The following is a 22,612-nucleotide window of genomic DNA, read 5'->3' on the forward strand; positions in this document are numbered from 1 at the left end:
GAGAGCTCTGGAGGAAGTCCTGGGCCTCCCTGTCGGTCCCCGGCGGGATGTGTTGTTCTTGCTGTCCCGGCTGGGTCACATGCCGCCTGGAGCCAGGAGGTGGCTGACTTATCCTCACTGACGACAGGCTGAGTAGGGGGACAGATGCCTTTCTTCAGGAAAAAAAATCAGGCTCCTCCCGCCAGATGGGGCGAATGCTGGGTAGGCACAGATAGCAGACGCTCCCGGCCCTGGGTCGCCATCTCGTTGAATTTGGGGTCCCTGGATTTTCCAGACTGAGAGTGCTGTGCCGTCACTCTGGAGCCAGCCGTGATCAGCGGCACCTAGACTTAGCCGCTCTAGCCGGTCGTCCCGCATCCTTGCGCCGTGTCCTCCTCTGCGTCTTTCCGTGGTTGGTTCTTAACGTTGGACAGCAATACGAACTCATTAGCAAGTGCTGGATCCAGCTGCTTTGCACCTTTCCTTGTGGAGTGTTCATTCTCGGCAGAAGCAGTATTCTTCTTTTTAATAAAAACATTTGGTAACGAACACTCCCTTTACTACCCCGAAATGAAATTCATAGCTAACATAATCTACCTACACAACTAACTTAAAAAATCAGTATAACACCCTGACTCTAATATGAAGGAGACAGAAAAGGAAAATAATCTAGAAAGTAGATTTCAATATATATTGGGTGGATGTGGCCTTGCTAGGAAACAGGAGGCGGTGAGTGCTTGCACTACTTACAATGCATAAGTTTGGATTTAAAGGCGGTAAGAAGATCAGAAGTCCTTTATAAGCAGAACAGAAAATGAAAGGCCAGAGTCTGGGTGGACTCTCAGGTGAAAACTAATGTATTCAATGTATAGTAAATGAATTAGGTTGTAGGCTGAGATTATAAACAAGTTCGTCACCTACATGAAGGGCCATCAGGACGTTTGCAGGAGGCAGGATGTCGGCTGCTCGTGGTTGTGGGCTGCCTCAGCCTCGGCCTGCCCGGACAGCTGGCGTTTCTGGCCCTGTCACCGTTGAGATGACTGAGAGCGCTTGCACGCTTTTTCCTGCTTAGGCTTTGCTGTACACTGCAGTCACCAGGGAGCTCTTAGAACTACTGTTCCCCAGTGAGACTCGGAGGTTCTTTCTCCAGCCTTCTCCCTGTCAGCACCGTTTGCAAATGTACCGTCAGAATTTTGTGTTCAAGAGCCTTCTGGTCCATTTCTAGCCATCTCAGTCTTTGAGAGTCTTTGGCCAGGGACTGAACCCCGACCACACGGAATTACCCGTTGAGCTCCCACTGCGTGTCCCGGCCCGTCCGGGCTCTCCTGCCCCTGTGTCCTTGTCTTCTTGGGCGCGAAGATCGTTCCCCCATGGCTGCTGCCTCTCTCCCTTGGCTGCGTCTCATCGGCTGAGTGAGTCATGCTCTTCATCATGCTTCAGCGCGTCCTCGTCAGCGGCTGGCAGGTCTCTGTGGACTTATAGCAGAGCAGCCAAGGAGACTTGAGTGCATGGGGAGGGACCGGGGTGAGTACAAGACACATGTGTCAGGGCAGGAGACAAGGCGGCCTAGGAGGAGCCGGGTTCCTGACGTCCAATGCTACAGAAATCCGGTGAGGGATGGGTGGTTAGTTAATACGCCTTTGTTGATTGACTCATCAAACGTATATTCCATGTTCAACTTAGTCCATCAGAGATAAACAAGATGATGTAGCTGACTCTCACCCCTAGGTGCTGAAAATCGAGGGGGGATATATAAACAAAGATTTTAATAACCCTTTGCTGACAGTTCCTCCTGCTTCAGCTGAGTTGGCCATTGTCAGAAGGAAGCATAGTGTAACGAATGGGGTGTGTGTGTGTGGGGGGGCGGGATAATCCAGGACCGCGCGCAAGGTGAGGCGTGAGGCTCCTGGGGTGCAGAATTGAAGGAGGTGCTCACTCCGAGGGTCATGCAAGTGCTTCTGCCACTTCAAGTTCTCTGATTTCAGATGGCCATTCTATCCCTGACGCTTCTCGTCTGGAAAACTGGGGTGCTAATAGTCTCTCCCTCACCTACAGCGTGTAAGAGCCGATGCATGAGGAGCGCCACACGCAGGAAGTGCCCCGAGTCAGCACTTAGTAAAAGGCAGCCACGATGCCGATTATTGGTTTTGTGGAAGTAAATTAGTCCTTCATTCAAGGCTGCAGAGTCATTTTCTGGAGTTCATCTAGCCTGCCGTTCCTCAAATGTAACTAACTTTCTAACAAAGAATTCTCTGGGTTGAAGAGCTAAATGCCTTGCTCAGACTTTGCTATACACCGCAGTCACCAGGGGAGCTATTAAAACTATGTCCAGGCCACCCTCCAGACCAATTAAGTCAGACTCCGTGGCGGCGAGACCCCCGGTGCTCGGGCAGGTCCAGCGTGCGGCCAGGGCTGACAGCTGGCGTACCGGAGGCCAGGGCAGCCTTCAGCCTTCGGCCTCGGTTCCGGCAGGTCTGGGAGGGGCGTGATACGTATTTCTAATGAGCTCCCAGGGGTGCCGGCCTGCTGCTTTCGTGACCACACTTGAACTGGCAGGGGCTCAGACAGAATGCTAATCATGGTCTGAAAGGGTAGGTTCAATTATCTGAGATCACCGGGACTCTTAGGTGAAGGCACTTGTGATTTTTATCTCAGAACCGAGTTGGGAGTTAGTTTTTTTGTTGGTTGTTTTGTTTGAAGAATACAAAGAATGCCATGGCCCACTACCAGAACTAGCACTATTAATATTTGTCCTTTTGGCTTTCCAATTTATATTGACATGAATTATAAATGACATGTAGGCTTGCTTTCGGTGTGTTTTGAAGGATCTGCATGGGAGCGTTTAACGTGAGCCCACCACCTCGCAACCTGCTTCGCTCACCCGACATTGTGCCGAATGCTTTCAGGTTAAGGTACATACAGTGCGGTTCTAGGACAGAATTCTGTCGTGACTGGCCAGCTTGAGATTTCTTGAGAAAATTCTTGTTTTTATGCTTTAAACATTTAAGTTGTAAAAACAATGTCATTTGAAATTTAGAAAAGAGCCCCAAATCTCATAGCCCTCGCATGAGAATTATTTCCACTTAAATTGTTCATTTAAGTACAATTTTAGCAGTTACACCACTCTGTGTGTACGTGCAATTTTTGTTCGTTTATAACCTTTTTTTGTATTCTTATGTACATTTCAAATTATGTCTAAATAGAAATTCCCCTTCCCCCCAGAATATAAAAGTAATGCACAAATTATAACCCATAAGTCTGGGAAGAATAGAAAAGTTTAAATAACATCACCTGGATGCAATTTTACTTTAATATTTTTTTAAAAAAATATTTATGAAGCATTTTATCTCAGTTTATATTTTATGTGTATATTCATCTATTCATTTTACGTAATTCACATCTTTCTGAATCTATCAGTTGATGGTTTACTTTGAAGAGCAGTTAATCTCACATCATAAACGTTCTCTTGCGCGGTTCGCTTGTGTGGATATCACTTCTGACGGCCATGTGGCATTGTGTTTGTACATGTCCGTGTTTCTGCTGCCATTTTCTTAAACATCTCCCCTCCTTCCCCATTTTAGGAGTACTGTTTCCATGGACATATTTTTTTGGTAAAGCTCTTTTTCTTTTTTTCTTTCTTTTCTTTCTTTCTTTTTTTTTTAATCACTTTCTTAATCTAGGTTCCTAGAAGTCGAGCTCCCATGTTAGAAGGAATGAGTGTCTCTAAAGCTCTTGACTCGAGTTGCCAAAGTCCTTTCTAAGGAGGAGGTCTCGCTCGCTAGCCCCACGGCAGTCCATGGGGTGCCTGCTTGCCTCGGGGTCATTTTTAACGGTCATATAGCGCACCAATTTACTTGGTGGTTTCTGCCAGGTTAGCGTTTTGGCCTCTTCTGGTTTTTGAGATTGTAGACAAAGGCCGAGGTGCTCTCCTCGTGGCTGTAGCTTGTTTTTCCTCTGTTGATTCCGTGCCTCAGTATGTGTTCCAGGGAATGAGATCACAGGGAAAAAGATACAGATGTTTTAATGGCACAAGTTATGTGTTGTTCTGGGCCCAGGGTGAGTCTGGAGGACCCGCCTGCTGGAGCTTGAGCCGGTTCCTTCCTCATTCATTACCTCTTGGCTCCTACATTTTCCAACCCCAAGATAAAGGGATCCTTGGTGTGAATGATTTCTTAGCTGATTATTCTTTTGGGAGTAGAGATGAGGAAATTCCCCACCAGTGGGAGAATAGAAATGCCAAATGCAATATTGTCTGAACTTACAATTATGAAGCACCTTCTCAAACACCATGAATGGTGAAGAGTCCGATCAACTTCGTTGGCAAGCCTTTCAGCATTCCGTGGCCAGCGCAAGCTTCCGGGACGTTTTTCCATGTGAACATGAACAGATAGCGAGTAGCGGGAGCATCGTGGCATCTCTTGAAGCAGCCGCAGGCAAGACGGAAAGCCATGTGCTTGTTTATTTTTTCTGATGCTCCCAGAATCCAATCAAAGACTCAGGTTTTGTTGATGAACTAAAAATTTTAGGGAGTAAGCAGCAAGGTATATTTGCATGAACATCTGCATTCGGAAGCACATGCCCACGTTGAATGGTTAAGCATCACAGCTATTAGTAGTTGGTTGCCAGATGTCCCCCGAAAAATGTGCAGAAAAACATGCACTTGGGTGGTTCCTCAAGATGCGAAAGACATGCAGCTGCCGAGGGAAAGGGAGAAGGTTGTGTCTGAAACGTCGTTTTATCCCATCGCTTTTCCCCATCAAAGCACGGAAGCAGGAGATAAAAAAAAGATCGGAAGCAATAAATGTGATAGAACACTCATTTAAAGGTTATGGCAATTACCCACGGGGGAGGGAAATGCGTCTCCCTTTCCTTAAAACTCTGTTTGCTGTCTTTTTAATGAGAAGTAGGTAGTCTATAGGAGTAAATAAAAACAAAATGGTTTTGAGGGATAACAGAAGAGCCCAGGAGGAAGAAAGTTGGAAGAGAGGTGGTGCCACTCAGTGGATGTCACTGTTTGTGTTACTTGGGAGAAACGGTTGACGTTAACAGCCGGTCCTAGCCGATCCCGGGGCTGGAGCCCGTTGCTCAGTGGAACGCCCTTCCTTTCCCTCTTTGCCTTGGGAGAGGCAGAATTCGTAGAAAATAATCTTTCAAACCTTGCCTTTCCGGTACGGTTCACAAGGTGGCAATTTCCATGTCACTGAACATGAAGCCTGGGTCTTAAATATAGCCAGCATGTGAATGCCCTGCAGGCGGTGACAGTGGTAATGACATCACTGCCGAGCAACTTCTTGTTATTTTAGAGCCAGGGAGGGGAGCAGCAGGAAGCTCGGCGGAGGGGAGATATTCTTGGCAGCTGCAGTGGCGCAGTTTAAAGAGAGACAACTGTCAAGTCTAGTGATTTTGGAAGTTTGCGAAGATTTCGTTCACCAGGCAGACCAAAGTTCTCCGAGTTCGTAGCGGGTGCCAAACACAGACAATGCACCGGCACGTGATGTGCTTGCCGTATAGTCAGACGGCCCCTGCCGCCAGACAGCCGTCACGCAAACGTTTTATTTGCAGCCGCAGAATCGTTTCTTCCGATACAGTCTTCCTTGGAAGCTCCAGATGTAACTTCACCGTGAGCTGAGCTGTGCGGTTGAAGGGGAGCGTGGGGGCCCTGGAGCGCCACCTGCTCGGCTACCGTACGCCCCGTGAGCCACACGGGAAAGGCAGCGTACAAACGATCGTCTCAGGCGGGGCTCTGAGTCCAGTTCTCTCTCGTTTCTGCTAACGTGGAATGAGGAGCTGTTATGACGGAACTCAATCCACAGATGTCTCTACATCTCTTCTCCATCTTGGGAGGCCGTTTCCTTTCCCAAGTCAGTTTCCCTGGGAGTGAATCAAACCGCCTCTAATTAGGCCTTCTTGTGTTTCTTCTCATTCGCTCGTTTGCCGGATTTCATAGTGCACTGTCTCCCTGTCCCTGCGCGCGGTCCCCTGTATTTTTCTCTACCTCTGGTTTTTTCCGTAGCATCTGTCATCTTATATTACGTATACCATTCACTGTCACTTCCTTTTTCTCTTACATTGTAAGCCTCCCGAGGGCAGGGAGCTTTGTCTCATTTGTTCACTGGTAAATCTGTCCCAAAGTCTCTATCCCAATGCCTAATACATCCTACATAGGGCTCAGAAATTTGTTGATTGAACGAATGAATTTTTGTCAATTACTTCTCCATTGTTGCTCTGCAGTGTCTGGCTTGCGTTTCTAAGGTCCGTTCATGGTCCAGATGTCTGCTAGAGCCCCGGCCACCACATCTGCATTCTAGGCAGCAGGAAGGGTAAAGCAGAAGGGAAAAGATTGTGCGCCAATTTTATTTTAAGGAGGTTACCCGCAAGTCACTCAGAACAGTTTCTCTTACATTTCACTGGCTTGAACGTACTCTGTTGGGGATGCCGAGGGATGTGTTGCTTTTACAGTGGGGCGCGTTGTCACCCTAAATAAAGTAACAGGAAGAACAGGTAGGTATTCTGGAAGACAAAGGTGGTTCATGCTCAGTGCCTTGCACATAGTAAGCTCTCACTAGCAAAAGTCACTTCTTTAGTTAGATGGAGTTATGACATAGCTCATGTTCCATGGTCATCAGTCTGTCAGACTGTCCCCATGGTGATGAACAGAATGGCTTTTGAGTCCGAAAGACCTTGGCTGAAATCCCTGTATTAAACACTTGTTAGCTGTTTGTGACCTTGGACAAGTTACTTCATGTCTGTGAACCTCAATTTAAAAAAATCTATAAAGTGGGGATAAAGTCAGATAATGCAGATAAACATGGCGTGGTGTCTGAAGCATAGGAAGTTAATAAATGGGGGATGTTCGTTATGTGTCACTCCTTGATTTTTATCACCATCTCAGTCAAGTATCTTTTCTCAATGCCAAGGATCCAAGGATGACAAAGACATAGTCTGTGTGTTCTGGAAGCTCCCGGAACGGCATTCCGGGCAGAGAGAACAGCTTGTGCACAGGGGGAGAAACGTGCACTGGGGAGGCTGCAGGTGGCTCGTGATGGCTACAGTGCAGAGTCCTGATGTCCAGGGTGCGTTTGGGGAACAACTAGGAAGGTTCTGGAAGGGTGACATGGGGACAGATTCCAAAGGCCCCAGTGAAGACTTTTGCTTGTCTGTGGACATAGGGAACTCTCGGAGGCCTTTAATTCAGAGACGAGCAGGAGCAGCCATGCACAGACCTGGGGCAGGATGTTCCAGGCAGAGGAGAGTAATGTACAGGCCTGGTCGTGGGTGGTTCCCTCTGCCAGGCCTGCTGGAGAACTGGGTGGGAGGAGGCCACTCTTGGATGGGGTGAGTCTGGGCTCGGAGGTTCTTTGAGCCATTCAGGTACGAGATGGTACTGATCCCATCTAAGCAGAGAGAAGATGTGCAGGTGAGACAGTGCGTAGAATCCTCGCAGAGAAGTGTGGTGCTAGTTGTTCTGTTCTTAGGTTAGAGCTTGTCTTCCCAGTAGACATCGTCGCCCCGGGGTGACGGGAAGATAAAGAAGATGTGAAGTATCTGTGTAGCTCCTCCAAGTAGGGGCCTAGATCTGAACCAGGGCCTCTCTGGCACCAGTGTTTTCACTGAGGACGTTCACTTTGTTCCTGAGCCCGTGCATCCGTGTGTGGCAGGTATTTTGAAGAGCGAGACAGCATCACAGCCTTAAAAACATCACAGCCAGGAAGGTCAGCCAACGAGCGAATTGTTGCCCAGAGATCGCATCCCTTTGTAATCACCATGGTCACGGTGTCAGCAGGTGTCAAGCCTCTGAGGAGGAGGTTGTCCCTGGGTCACTAAGGGGTCACAGTCTGTGATTTTGGTTCATTTGTGCAGGTTGGGGCTAATCTGTTTTGGCTCCTTCATCTTAAGTGGAAATTGCTCAGCTAGGCAAGAGATATGGTTATTTACCAGATGGACACACTGGGATGGAGCGTGTGAGGTGAGATTTCCTCCCAGGTTTGTTGCTAATAAGGATGTGACCTTGGCTTTCAGAGGAACTTAACCAGGCCAAGATGGTCTGCTCCCCCATGCCCCCCACCACAGGGCTATAGGATGAAACTTGTAATATCTGTTTGCTTGTGTTTCTTATTTAACTTTTTAAAATTATGACAGTTCACGAATACATACAGAAGTAGACAGAATAGTATAACAAACCCCCTGTACCTGTCACCTAGCCTCAGCAATTATTAACATTTTATCACTCTCATTTCACCCATTTCTTCCCTTGATTTGTTTTTTGCTGGAGTATTTCAAAACAAGTTCTAGATGTTATATCACCTGTAAATATTGGTTATATATGAATCTCTAACATGTAAGAATTAAAAAAACATAGGTACAGACAACATCACATTTAACAAAATTAGCAGTAATCCCTTGGTATCATCTAGTTTCTAAATTCAAAAGATCCTTGATCGTCTTGAATTTTTTCAGTGCTTTTGTCTGAATCCTGATTTCACTTCTTAGAAGTGTAGATCAGCTCATGTCAGTCTCCTGATTAAAACCCTCTGTTGCACTCAGAAAAGATCCACACTCATCCCCACGGCCGGGGAGGCCTGTGCCGTCCGACCTGCTGCCGGCCGAGGGCCTTTGCTGTCTCCCCTGCCTGGAGCGTCCTGCCCCAGGTCCGGGCCTGGCCGCTCCTGCTCGTCTCTGTAGGGGGCGGCACTGCCTCGTCTCCCCCTGTCGGTTCCTCGTGCCCCCTCTGGCTTTGAGCTTCCTCCCTCTGCCTGTTCCGTACATCCCTTAGTGTGTTTGATGTAGACCTCCTTCTGCTCGCGGATGTCAGTTCTCTGGGGGCCGGGGCCAGGCTGCCTGGCCACTGCTGTTCGCCCAGCTCCCGGCACACACACGAGCTGCTCAGCCAGCGCCCGTTGAGTGAGTGGGCGATCGTACAGCACAGCCCTTCCGCAGGGCGTAGCCCAGAAGCCTGCAGCAGTCGCCTCTGCTGGGGAAAAGTGCTAACGCAGAGAGTTTCTCTTCCTTCTCCCTTTCTCCGTTTTCGTTTCCTTTTCGCAGTCGCGTTGTTGGCACAAGCAGTCACGCTGTCCTAGCCGCCATGCCAGTGGTAGTCATTCACACGGCCCGTCCACCGCAGACCCCGCATCGCAGGTCCTTGCTCTCTCTCATTCGTTGCTGTTAAGAGGGGGTCCCAGACCCGCTTTTGAGTAATTACCTCTCACATCTGGGGCAGGAAACTGGTCTGCAGGCCGGGAAGCCGGGACACCCGCAGGCGGCCCCCGGGAGGAGCAGAGGCAGTGTGGGGTGCTGGGCAGCGCCCAGGGCTTCCGAGTAGGGCTGTTGGGAGACCCTGCCCTTTCCTTGCTGCATGGCCCCGAGCACATCACTTAGCTGTCTCTCGACCTCACGGTGCTCGTGCGTAAAGTGTGGTGAGCCACGTCTCCAAACCAGCGGGCGGCAGGGCCTTCCCTGGGCTCTGTCCATGTGTGTCCTGCACAGAGGGACCAACGTGTATTAGCAGCGACGTAATTGGTGCCTGTGTCAGGCCAAGAGATAAACGCAGCATAAACCCCCAGGGCCCCCGGGCAGATGCTGCCTGTTAATTACGGGCAAAACCTGTTTTGATAGCTCTCTCTTTTTTTCTTAGAAGTTTTTGTGCGTCTCATGCATCGGCTCAGTTAATCCTCGCAGCGACCACTGAGCTGGGTACCGTGGTTTTCTGTTTACAGGAGGTGACAGGTTTAGCAGCCTGCTCATGGTCCTGGGGTTTGAGCCTCTGTCAGCCTCCAGATGCCAAGTCCCCATGACATCCACTCTGCGTGCATCAGGATGGCTTTTGTGCTGTATGATTGTCAGAGTATCTCTGCTGGCATGTCTGACTCTCGTTCCTTCCTTCCTTTATTGCCCCAATCCTGGCTGTTTTCAGTCAAACATAATGATGATTAAATCAATCAACCAATTAATTAATTAATTAATTAGGTGAGGCAACCCTTGGTTGACCTCACAGATTGCAAGGACCTTGCCAGCTTACAATCCTTTATTTTTTTTAAGTTTTTTACACCTATAGCACCTGGTCTTCCCAGGTGGTCTCCCGTCCAAGTACTAACCAGGCCCGACCCTGCTTAGCGTCTGAGATCAGACGGGATCGGGCTTGTTCAGGGTAGCGTGGCCATAGACCTAAAGATAATGATGATTTTAAAAGGACCGCATCCTTCATCTTCAGCGGTAAGGAATGGCATTTCATCTTCTAAAATATCGTCGGACTCCGAGCCTGCCGTTTTGTTCCCCCTCAGTCAGTCTCTCAGTGTCGCGCTGGGCTGCAGTGCCGGCCGAGCGCCTCTGTTCCCAGCCCCACAGCCTTTGCAGGGAGCTCCCGGATGCAGCTTCTCCAGGAGGTTTTATGTAGCAAGACGTTGTGACAGGAAGACAAATCGTTGAGCTTTAAATTGAGGAAAACCAGAAGGCAATTTGTCTGATGTGTTCTAGTTCTGCCGTTCTCCCTTCCGCGAGTCTGAATTGTGGAGACGCTTTCCTTTCACTTTGAAGGTTAAACTGCTGGGAGGTGTTTTATCGGGGAATGTTATGTTAAAGCATTAAGAACAATCAGATGTAAAGGTCTTTTTTATTTTTACAGATTTTGACATATAAATAAGTGGAAGTTTGGCTCCTTTTTGCTCTTCTTTAAAAGAATTCTAAAAGCACTGGGATAAAATGGATTTTAGGGGGAATTTGGCAGCAGGTTTACTGTAATTGCCCGGAGAGTGAGAATAAACATAATGACTTCTCGAGGTGGAAACTGATCCTCCAGGCCTGCGTGGCCTCGATAGGGCAGGCTGTCCCCTCCCCTCAGAGACCTCCGAGAAGGGAGCTGGCTCTCCTTTCCCCTTGGAGACCGTTGAGATGAGGCAGGCTGTTTACTTGTGGATCCTGGCAGGCTTTTCTTTATAGCGTTCACTCTGGCTTATAATTATAATGTCGTTTAGTTCAATGTCATTTCATTACAATGTCAATGAGATGCTGTAGGAACTAAACTCTTGTTTATATCATTAGCCAGTGGTCAAATCGGTTTCATTATACTTTGTTTCACAAGAAGTTGCAGAACCTGTTGATATTATAAGTGCGGACTTACTGTGTGTACTTGAGTGTGCCTCTGATTAGGGTCCGTCTCCTCTCCTGGACTTGGAGTCCTATCGGGGGGGGGGGGGATCCTGCTCTTTCTTTCATCTCTGCTTTGTCTTCAGGGCTAAACCCTGTCGCTCACATAAGGCAGGTGCTCAGCGTCCGTAGTATTTGAGGAATGAATAGACATCGCTTGAAAAAAGATGTGTCGTCTTCTCACTCATGCACTTCCACCACCGAGGCTCGCTGCGGGATGGCCCCTTCCTGGACGTCCCCATCCGTTGGTGCTCTCTGAATCCCCCTGCCTCAGCACAGGCTGCTCTGGTCCTTGTCGCCTGCCTCTGTGCTGATGGGAAGAGAGCGCTCCATTCCCAGGAGGAAACGGGTCTGGTTAGAAGGTTTGTCACAGTGTGCTCATGTGGCCGTGCGTGCTGGGAGACACTCTGTGTATTTCGTTGCTGAAGAACAGTGTGTTAAGTTGGCGTATTCAGAACACATGCAATTTGGCGAGGCCTTCGGGAGGAAGAACTGGGGACGTTTATTGTTGAGAGCGCGAAGCTGAGGTGAGCCAAGGCCACGGTCATAAACAAGCGAGGGGGCAGGATCTGGCTTGGGTTGAATGACCCCAGACTCCTCCAGTGGCCTTGAGTAGAGGTCGGTGCTGCGCTTAGATGGAAGAAAAGGGTAGACTGGGCTGGGTGCCTGGGAGCACCTTGGGCCTGGCGCTGTCTGTTCTTTGTCCTGCGGGAGTGGCTGCACCAGCACGAAGGCACCCAGTGGTCGCGAGCCCTGTGGCATCTTGTTCTGCTGCAAGGGAGGGGTCTGCGCGCCAGGCGCCGTGCAGCGTGCACTCGCGAGGCCGCCCTGGATGGCGTCCTGTTCCCTCACTTCTTGCCGTGTGACCTCGGGCACCTCTGAGCCTGTTCCTTCATTTGTAAAACGGGGGTGTGAGGATGAAAGGAATTGATGGTCTCGGGCTTGGTACATGGATACTGACCACTACGTCAGTGCCTGGCACGTTGGCGATGTGACCCCAGCTCACAAGCTCCTCCGCCTGTGGGCTTGAGGGATGGGAGGGGGGCGTGGCCGCTGCCTTTGCATCTGTCCCCCGCCAGGAAGCTGCGCTAGTGGGGTGCGGGTGGGCGGGGAGCACGTCTCCTTTGTTTGCTTAGTCCAGACGTGGCTTCCAGAGGACCCCCACGTGGACAGCAGTCCAACGAAGGGCTCCTTTGGCTCCCGACAGCGGCTGGCACCTCCGTAAGTGTGTGCCGGCTCCCTGCCAAGTCAGTGCCGGGTGCTGCCTCGTCCCCAGTCGCGGGCACAGCCCGCAGAGCACGGCGGGGGGCTGGCTGCCCTCCCCACCCCTGCGCGGGCTCTCCGAGACGGCGGCTCCGTGCGCTGCGGGTCGGCCGGCGCTCTGAATGCAGGCGGGAACGAATTCTTAGCAATCACAGAGCCTGGCTCTGAGCAGGCGCGGAGGGTCGGGAGAGCTCTCGTCATTTCCTTTGCTAAGCTTTGGCTTCAGATGTCTTAGGTGAAACTTCTGTCCCTAAAGATGATGCTGAAGTTTCACCAGTCGTGCTGGTGAGACTCTGGGCCCCGTGGGCTGCATCTCCTTGGTGACACAGTGGAGTGTTAATTAGAGCAGTTGACCTCAGCAGTGGGAGAGTAGAAATCCCCACTGCTTGGGAGAACTCACGCCTCGTGGCTGCTGGGCTCACCGCCCTGAGGGTGGGGTGGAAGCGCCCAGTGGTTCGCTGCTGCTTCTGCAGCCCCCGCTCAGGGCGGGCATCGTGCATCGTGCATCAATCCCTGCGCTCCGAGATGTAGCCCCATCCTCTTCGTCCAGTGTCTGAGGAGCCACTTCTGATCAGAGTTGGATTTTTTTTTCCCAGTAAAAATCTATTTTTTACCTTTCCATTCTCTGAGAAGCCTAAGAAAGGCCTTTGGTAGAAAGAGCAGACGAGCCAAACTCCTCAGACAGAAGGTTCTAAGGCTCCGTGGAGACGAGCGTCTTCGCCACGGCCAGGAGGGGCGCCGAGGCTGGCGCGAAGCGCAGGCGTGGTGACGGCAGCGAGGCCAGGCATGTCCCCTCCGGCCAGCGCAGCCCCTAACGGCCCCCACGTCGCTTCCTCACTGAGTTTGCCCTGCAGGCAGCCACTGCCCCAATAAATGTCAAGTTTTCACATGAAGACGCTCTCGCTCAGGTGGAGACCGCTTGGCCTTCATTTGGTCTGGCTTCAGAATCATTCATGATCTGCTTTCACCTCTGAGTCTGGGTCACTCAGCAGAGGGGCTCGGGCGCTCCGCTGACCAGCCCACCAGCTCCGAAGGGTCATAGCCTGAGGAATGACCTCGGAGCATTTAAAGATAACTTGGTGCTCTCGTGTGATTTCTTGCTGAGGTGACGTCTTGAGTGGGAGACGTGTAGACAGAAGTAGAAGCCGGGGTGGCGGGGCCCGAGAGTGGGTGCTTAAGAGGTGCACGGTTTCTTTTTGAGGTGAAAAATGTCCTGGAACTAGTGGTGGTGGTCGTCTACTCTTGGGAATTTACTAAAAACTACTGAATGATTCATTTTCAAAGAGGGAATGATGAATTACATCTCAGTAACAAGGTGGAAAAAGTACATTGGGATTTCAAGCGAAATAAAATCAAATTTTAATAATAGCTGCCATTTATTGAGCATTACAACATGACTTGGCGACCTAAGTGTGAGAGTCCCGTGTTTTCCCGGAGGGGAAGACGCTTCTGGGTCAGCAGCAGTAGCAACTTGGTTGCTTTCCTTTCTGATCTCGTGCCGAGAGCAGTTCCTGTACGTGGAATTTAGAGATTCACAGATCACCTCTTTCTCGCTTTCCTAATTCCAGCCAGGATTGCTGGCACGTTCTACGTGGTCAAAGCACGCTCCGGATTGCATTTTTGGCCGAGAGGCAGTAGTGATAATTTCACCCTTCATTTGCATAACACTTCTTTTCCCCAAAGAGCAGGTACGTGTGGCGCCTCCGTATTACCAGCCCCGCTGACGGCCCTTGCAGCCACATCGGCCTTTCACGTGTACAAGGAATGCCGTACAGACTGCGTTTTCCCTCTGGAGTTCTGGCTGTTCTTTTCTGCCTTGTTCTGCGCCCCAGGAAGTGCCCCGATGGACTGTCACTGGTCTCCCACTTCTGCCGGGGCTTGGCCCGTTTGGTCAGTGGGAGGCACTAGCTGCAGGACGGCAACATTGGGGCATTTGTTTATTCCTTCAGCTCCCTCCCGGCCCGGCCTGTGGTCGGCAGTGGCTGTGTGCCTGTCCTGGAGGCCGCAGCTCCTCCCGCGTCGCCTGCGTTGTGCTGGGTTCCAGGAACCGTGGCCTCCCCTGCCCCTTGGTTCCTGGAGGACTGGGCCGGTGGCTTTCTGCCGTTGCCAGCCCGAGCCGCCACCATCCCGTGCCAGTGTCTCCTCACCTTGGCCCTCTTGAAGTTCTCTTCACTGACCCCACGGTCCCCCCTTGACTGAGCCGTCCGTTTTCTGCTGGGCTCTGACTGGGGCGCGAGGCGTAGTCTGGCTCTGCAGCCTTCGTGGTCGTGCCCCTTCTGGAATGCTCTTTCCCTAGGTATCGGCACAGTTGGTTCCTTCTCATGCTACCGAGGCTCAGATGTCACCTTGTCAGAGGCACCTCGTCTGCCTAGCCTCCTGCTCCTATCCTGGGACTGTGACTTTTTTCTTTGTAGCATTTTGACCCCTGAAATCACCTTTTTACTTGGTCGGCCTCCCAGCCTTGTCCAGGGTCCCCACCCTCCCAGTAGACCAGGGGTTAGCAAACATTTTCGGAAAAGGGCCAGAGTAAACATCTGGTTTACCAGGCCGTATGGTCTGTTGCAATAACTGAAGTCTGCCGTCATAGCAAGAAGATAGCCACAGAGAATAAATAAATGAACGGGCATTCCGTGTTCCAAAGAAAATTTATTTACAAAACCAGGCAGAGCAAAAAATTGCGGTTGGAAAATTATATCTCAAAAAGCATTCAAAGAATGATAAAAAAAAAAAAAAAAAGGGCAGCGCAGCAGATGTGGCCTGCGGGCCACAGTTTGAGAACCCTGAACTAGACCAAAAGAGCTGAGCACCAGAACCTGCTCGTCTCGTTTATTTTGGGCCCCAGTGCTCTGAAAGGGGGCCTGTCACGTGGGCTGAGGCATGCAGACTTCGTCCCCTGAATGCAAGCCCTTCCTGAATGCCCGCTCCATGTAAGTCATTGTGCCAGGCAGTGGTAGCGATGGTAAAATGAGACAAAAATCCCTGCCCTTGGGGGCCCTGGAAGGCCGACAGTGCGTTTTTCTCGTGTGCCACATCAGTCGGTTCTGATGATAGATGGAATGCCCGCATGGGCACTCACGGGTGAGTTGGCTCACTCCACTGGACAAGTTGGTGACTGGCCTCCAGGGGGAGGAACCCTCGAGCCACGTCTTGAAGGATGATTGGTGGAGTTTGGCAGGTGGATGGGGGCGGGGGCGTCACAGGGCGTAAGGGTTCTTGAGAGGGGTGGGGAACAGTGGTGAGTTCGAGAGACTGGACTCTGTAGCCCACGGTGACAGAGGGGAGCATAGAGGCCAGACCGTGGGGGCCTGTGTACGTCTTTGTGGCTTGGTCGTCATCCTGTGGGCAGTGGAGGGCCCCCGGAGGAGGCCGAATTGAAGAATTAATGTGATTAGAGAAACGTTTTCGTTTAGAGCGGTGTGGAGGATGGGTTGCAGGGGCTGTGGCAGGAGACAGGGAAACCATTTAGAAGCTTCTTGGCCAAGAGTGGGTCTCGGTCTGGGGCCGGGTCTCCAGGGGATGGATATTCGTTAAAGCTGAATTTCATGTTCAGTCAGGGCCCGGGCCTACCCGCTGCCTGGCCCTTGGTGCGGGAGAGGATGGAGGGTAGGCTGATACCGACTCTGTTTCTCGATGGATGGCAGTGTCGTTCCGTGGTGCAGGAGGGCGGACAGGTGTGGGCGGGAGAGGACATCTCCAGATTCGGACATTGTGGCGGGGTGAGAGGAGAGGGGGCAACAGGGATCGAAAAACCAGGTTGCAGGTAGTCTAAGTACAGAGAAGGCAGTCAAAGGCGGCCGATGCGAGGCTGGTGGGGACACGTGGGGAGGAACAGCTGTTTTTCTACTTAGGAAGGCATTTCGGTGGGGTGGGGCATAGAGGAGCAGAGATTGGAAGGACGAGAAGGAAGGAAGGATGGGGCAGACCGTTCCAGGTAGAAGGGCATATGCAAAGGCCCCGACGTGAGGATGAGTGTAAAATGTGTTAAGACTGGCCGAAAGGCTAGTGTGACTACAGCAGATCATGTGAAGGGGAGTGAGGTTCAGAATTAGGCCGGTGAGGCCACCAGGAGCCCCTTCGTAGAGGGCACCTTTAGGAGCTCGGGAAACAGTATTTCCGGTTAATGGAGTTTTCTGCTGAATAGGATGCTGGTTATGCCAGTTTAAGAAGACCCGTGCAATCACGAATTGATAAGTAATGCGGATTTATAAAATGCTCTTGAGAATCCTTGGTTGTGTAGGTTTAAGGCTTTCAGACGTTTAGCTGCTACGTTTTTCCTTCCGGCCCAGCGTTACAACGTACAGGAGATTTAGTTCTGTTTACGAGTGTGTTCCTTTTTTGGTCGATAATATTTTTTTGAACTTCTCACTTCAAAATGGGCTGGCACTTGAAAGCGGTATGAGCAGTCTGAGCATTTGGCTTGTTTTTAATCATGGGATTGTCTTATTTCGGGCAGCGAAATTCATACGGAGTGTGTTTATTCCTGCTGCTTTGACTCACTGCTCCCACGGCCGCTCTTGAATTTGCATCGCCGCCATATGAATGAATCCGGCGTTCGCTGTGTTTTCAGCCTTTGGAGGGACAGATAAGGGATGCTTATCAGAACCTCGGGAGAGGCATTCACTTCCCGTTAAGTGGAAAGTAGCTGGCTTCACGCAGCAGCGAGTCTGAATAGAACAGGCCCGCGTCTTTGCTTTGGCATCATTATCACGCAGTCTCGCAAACATGCTTTTCCCAGGTAATCGAAGGAGAGAGTCGCTTGAGTGACACCGCGTCTGCAAACACCTTTGTCCTTATTGCGTTGTGCTTTCTAGTTATTAGGTGGCCCATACATGACCTGTCAAGCCATGCATTGATTTGGTGGCGTGAAAAGATAACCCAGCTGTCATTTTTTGTTTTAAGTCAAATCACGCTTAAAGAAAGGGAAGGGCGATATATATATAGTCAAAATTTTTGATCCTTCAGTTTCCGAATGCTTACTTAGCTAAACAGTTTTTATCAGCCTACTTTTCTAGGCCTATTTTTATCATCCAAATATTAAAAATAAACTTTGATTCCCTGAGTATTTCTGGAGAGGCTGTGTTGGGGCTCTGGATGGTTAGGCGTCCGGAAATCCAGTGCAGATTGGCTGAAGCAGAAAGGAGATTCATGGGCTCACGTGACCTGAGTAGACTCTGGTTTCAGGTGTGGCTGGACCCAGAGTTTACCTCTGTTCCCCTCTCTGTGCGGGCCTCATTCCCCGAGTTTCCACTAGCAGGCACGTGATGGCCACAGCGGCTCCACACCTCCCATCTTCTCAGCTCTATGTCCAGTGTGCCAGACAGAGCATCTGGGCTCTTAGTAGTCAAAAGATTTAGGCTTCACGCTCATCGGCTCATACAGGGGCCAGATGTGCGCCCAGTCCTGAGACAGTTTCTACTGCTGGGGAGAGTGACGGCCTGATCTGGCAGCTCTGAAGTACACGCCGTCTCTGGAGGGGAGGTGGGTGGGCAGGTCAGCTTCTGAGTAAGACCCCTGGGGGGAAATAGATATGGAGGAAATGTTTGTGCTGACAGCAAAATCCTGAGCTGCCCCCCAAGACCTTTCCTGTTCGTGTGTGCATTCCCTCCTTCCCATCCTTCAGTTGCCCAGCGCACAGTGCACTGATGAGATTCCGTAAATGTCTTTCAAATCCAGTTCTCGGCCTCAGGAGAGAATGGTCCAGCCTGTGCTCGGGCCGGCCAGAGGAGGTGCTGCTGGGCTGGGCTGTGTTTCCACAGCAAGAGCAACACATCCCGCCGGGGACCGACAGGGAGGCCCAGGACTTCCTCCGGAGCTCTCGGGAAGAGGCGCTCCCTGCGGGGCTTGCCAAGCTGATGGGGTTTATGCCTGGTGCTGCTGGGGGCTCTCAGGTCACCACGGGAGAAGAGCAACCAAGGGACAGAGAGGGGAGATGTGGAAAGACATGGGTCCTGTCTGACACCCTCCCCCACGCCCTGGATCCAGCTGGTCTTTTAAGTTACACAAGCCAAATCAACTGCGCTTTACTATAAGCCAATTCCAGTGGGTTTCTGTCACTTGCTACTAATAGTTCTCGACACCTATCTACACTAAGTGGTAAGATTTCAATGGATGGCTGACAGATTTCCAGAAAGCCCTGATTCCCAAAAAATGACCAGAACATTACCTTCAGGTAGATGACAACCATCGGCAGGTCCGAAGCTAAGCTCGGTGTGACTACACAGTGCCAAGGGGAGGTGCAAAGAGAAGAGCCATCGAGGGGTTGAAAAAGCTAACTAAGAGCACCAGCTCGAAGGCAGCATGGGGCTGCTGGTGCGTCACCCAGCCTTTCCGGAAGGCTGAAGTTTATGAAAGGGGAGGGAAACCAGCTCTCCCAGTGCCTTCCATCCCGAGATCGTCCTGCATCAGGTAGCAGCACAAGTCTGGTTTTGATATGTCTTCCCCGAAGCAGGGGATTTGTTTGGGTGGCGTTGCCAGACTCTTCCACTTTGAGCCTGTGCTGTTTGAAACAGACTGCCGAGGCCGGGAGGGGGCCCCCAGCTCGGGCTCTGGCTGGGTTCAGACTCTGCATCGTTTCTGTCTTTGCAGAGGAGGCGAGTGTAGTTCAGGGCTGTCGCCTCCTCTGTCATCTGTGGATGTGCTCTAGGAATGCCTGCTATAGGGGAAGCAATGTGCGTGAGGATTCTCCGGGTTGCAGATAAAACAGTCCCAACTCAGATTAGTTTATTTAACACAAACAGAAGCAAAAAGCGAGGAACACATTGGTTAATGTAACTGGAAGTCCGAAGGGACGGTGTAGGTTTCTGATAGATCTGGATCCAGACCAGTCATGAAGTTACTGGCCCCTGAGTCTTTCCCCTGAACTTTCTTTCCGGGCTAATGTCATGCTCAGGTGAGCTTTCTCTGGAGGTGGCGATCGTGACCGTGGGCAGTGGCAGGCGTTCGTTCTTCCTGCAGGGCAGGATCTCAGTGAAGTGAGCACCTCCGTTCCTCCCCACGAGGACCCCGAGAGCGCTCCCTGGCTTGGCTCATCAGTTCCAGGACGGGCCCGCCCCTGCTAGGGAAGGCGGGGCCATGCGATCGGCAGGCCCACCAGTATCTGAGGAAGGGCGATTTCCAGAAGGAAGACAAATGGGATCACCAAAAATAGAAGAGTTCCCTCCACCCCGAGACCTTGGCAGGCGCCCACAGCCACAGAATCCCAGGTTGCAGGTCTCTGAAGTGAAGAGTAGAGACATTTCTCCTGGCAGAAAGAGTAGGGGGCCTTAATGCAGCATTTGGGTCAAATTCATGTTTCCCTAATGACTGTTACAGGAATTTACTTTTGACATCAGCTTCTAATGTCTCCTGTGTCCCCAGCTCATGACATGGTCAAGGACTTAGTTTTAATTCTCAGCTTTAATTCAAGAACTTGGTTTTAATTACTAGCTGCGTGCTTTCAGGCAAGTCTCTTGGCCTCTCTGGGCTTGCGTTTTCAATGAACACCACAGTCTTTTCGTGAGGATCAAATGAGAATCCTGACTTAGTAAACTGTCAAGTTCATCATGTACATTTCAGCTTTTTATTCATGTCATTATTTTGGGGCACCCCCCCCCCCAATTACACTAAAAACTTTGAATCTTTATTGGCAACTCTTCTTGGCGGTTTTGGGAGGAAGGGGATAGAAGGAAAGAGGGGGCGCAGCTGGAGGGAAAGCTGGAGGACAGGCCGGAGCACATCCCGGTGGTGTGTGGGGCTACGATCTGTCATTTCGCTGCTCTGGGTGTCAACACCTCCAGCACGTTCGTCCCCCAGGTGGACACAGGAAGAGGGTGGGGGGTGCGTTAGGAACTTGGCTTGAACCCCAGCCGCACTGTTATCTAGAGACGTCATCTTGGTCAACATCCTTCACTTCTCTGAGCCTCATATCCTCCTGTAAAACAGATTCATAATCATACGTCCCTCATAAGATTGCCGTAAGGGTTAAATTAAGTAATCTAGGCAAGCGCTTATGTTAAGGGATGGCAGATATTAAGGGCTCAGGGAATTGTCATCGTCATTTATGTGATATGATGAATGAATTTGATTTTTGTAACCCTTTGAGACAGAAAGGGCAGACGGCCATGCAATTCTCAGTGTGAGGGGAATGGACGCCGAGATTCACAGATGTGAAGTAGCTTGTGTGGCATATCGGATGGCACACAGGTTGGCAGACTTTTTCTGTAGATGACCGGATAGTAACTATTTTTGGCCTTGTGGGCCACGTGGTCTCTGTTACAGCTACTCAGCTCTGCCACCATGGTATGAAAGCAGCCACAGATGACGCATCAGTGAATGCTCGTGGCTATGTATCAATAAAACTTTATTTACAAGAGCAGGTGGTGGCTGGGTTTGGCCTGTGGGCCGCAGTTCGCTGACCCCTGACGTAGCTGGTAAGTGGTCCAGAGCTGAGGAAGGTCTTGCATCTGGGTCTTCTGGCTTCAAGCTCTAGCCCCGTCCCACTGTGACATGCAGCTGTCTCTGCATGCGTATCAGGAGATGCTTCTCCACCACCCAGGAGCCCGACTCCGGCTCCTGGAGCCGACAAGAGCCTATGGGGAAGGGAGGGCTTCACCTTGCAACTCGTGTGATGCCCGCCGAGATGTTTCCTCTCTCATGTCTCACGTCATCGCCCCTCTGCTGCTTATTGGCAGTTCAGCAAAAATAAATCTGATGAGCTGGAAGTCTTTCCCTGGAACCCAGGCTCCTGCCAGCGCCCTGTTCCTGCTGCAGAGAGCAGGTCAGCAGCTGCCCAGGTGCCCTGTAGCTGCTGCGCAGCAGCCACGCGCAGCGTCTGCCGGGAGGCAGCGGGACTTCCGCCTTGTGCTCCCCAGCTGTGCGGGAGGGGTGCAGGAGTGCGTTCAGGGCTGTAGCCCATCAAGAGAGCAAGCGGCCCCCAGTTATCCTGTGACCACTCCGACTGCTGAAAGTAAGGGCAAGGAGGAGGCTCCATCTTGGCAGGATAAGTCACTTGAGATTTTCAGCCTTGACCTCTGCGCAAAGGAAAGGGCGCGGCAATCCAGTTAGTGCTGCCGGTGCTCGCCGTCGGCGGACAGGGAGGGGGAGAGGTTCAGCGTTGGCTTTTCGCCGGCTCCACAGCGGCATTCGCTTGAGTTGACCCGAGCGGGGCTGGAAGAGGACCTTAACGGTGACAGACGGACCCGCTCGTGTGGCAGTCACCGACTTTCAAGGCAGCGTTGGAAGCAGCACAAAAGAATTCTCCAAGCTCATCTAAAAACTGAAGGAATAGGTTTATTTCCTATGCAGTCAAGCTGTCGGTGCTTTATAAGTGAATAATGAAAAGATTAGGAGGTTACAGAATGATATGAAAATGGAATCTGTGTTGGGCGGCTCATTTGAAAGTTGCTAAATTCTCCCTCTTAGTAATAAACAGCATATTTAAGGAGATTTCGTGTTCGGTGGTTTTGCTCTTTGGAGTTTTAGGGGAGGAAAATGTTTCTATAAATTCGAAGTATTGTTAATGCTTTTAAAATCTTGATTCTTTTGTCCCCGAGGTAGGAGGGTTAGTATATAGCTTAGCGTCCTCCCCTGAGAGGCCCTGCAAAAATTAATTATATTTCATTTACTGCTTAGGTAACTTCTAAAGGGAGTTCGGCTTGGGAATAATCACTTGGGGATTATTTTATTTTTAAGGTCAATGTTCAGGGATTATCTAAATTGTTACTAATCTGTTACTATGCTGCATTTTACCGCCTCTTATAAATTTGCAGCAGGCGTTGGCCTCCTGTCAGAAGTGGGTCACTGTTTGTTATGGACTCAATTATGTTCTCCCCAAAATGTGTGTGCTGAAGCCCTAACCCCCGATGTGACTGTGTTTGGAGATAGGGTCCGTCAGGAGGTAACTCAGGTTAGATGAGATCGTGAGGGTGGGGCCCTGGGCCATTATGCTGGATGTTATTAAAATGAAGAGGAAGCGACATTGGGGATGTGTGCACGTGGGAGAGACCAGGAGAGGACACGCGGAGAAGGCGGCCATCCATAAGCCGAGAGAGAGGCCTTGGGAGAGGCCACACCTCCTGCAGCGTGGTCTTGGCCTTCCAGCTTCCAGAATTGTGTGAAATAAATTTCTGTCGTTCGAGCCAGCCCGCCCGTGGTGTTGGTTATGGCGGCCCTAGGAGGCAAACACACTGTTAACTGAGGTCTCTCCTCCAGCTTTTGACAGGTACGAGCTCAAATCCTGCGTCCAGCGCTTATT

The 22,612-nt window shown here is 50.9% G+C and overlaps 1 protein-coding gene and 1 pseudogene across 5 annotated transcripts in view; one reads left to right on the top strand and one right to left on the bottom strand.

Annotated features, from left to right (window-relative positions):
• SNX29 (sorting nexin 29) overlaps positions 1-22,612 on the top strand; it is a 441,832-nt gene that overhangs the window by 123,774 nt on the left and 295,446 nt on the right. The gene's annotated exons all lie outside the window — the stretch shown is intronic.
• On the bottom strand, positions 10,022-10,140 carry LOC118607220 (annotated as a pseudogene).

This window comes from Rousettus aegyptiacus, unplaced genomic scaffold (genome assembly GCF_014176215.1).
Source record: "Rousettus aegyptiacus isolate mRouAeg1 unplaced genomic scaffold, mRouAeg1.p scaffold_m13_p_8, whole genome shotgun sequence".
In the NCBI taxonomy this organism is placed as follows: Eukaryota; Metazoa; Chordata; class Mammalia; order Chiroptera; family Pteropodidae; genus Rousettus; species Rousettus aegyptiacus.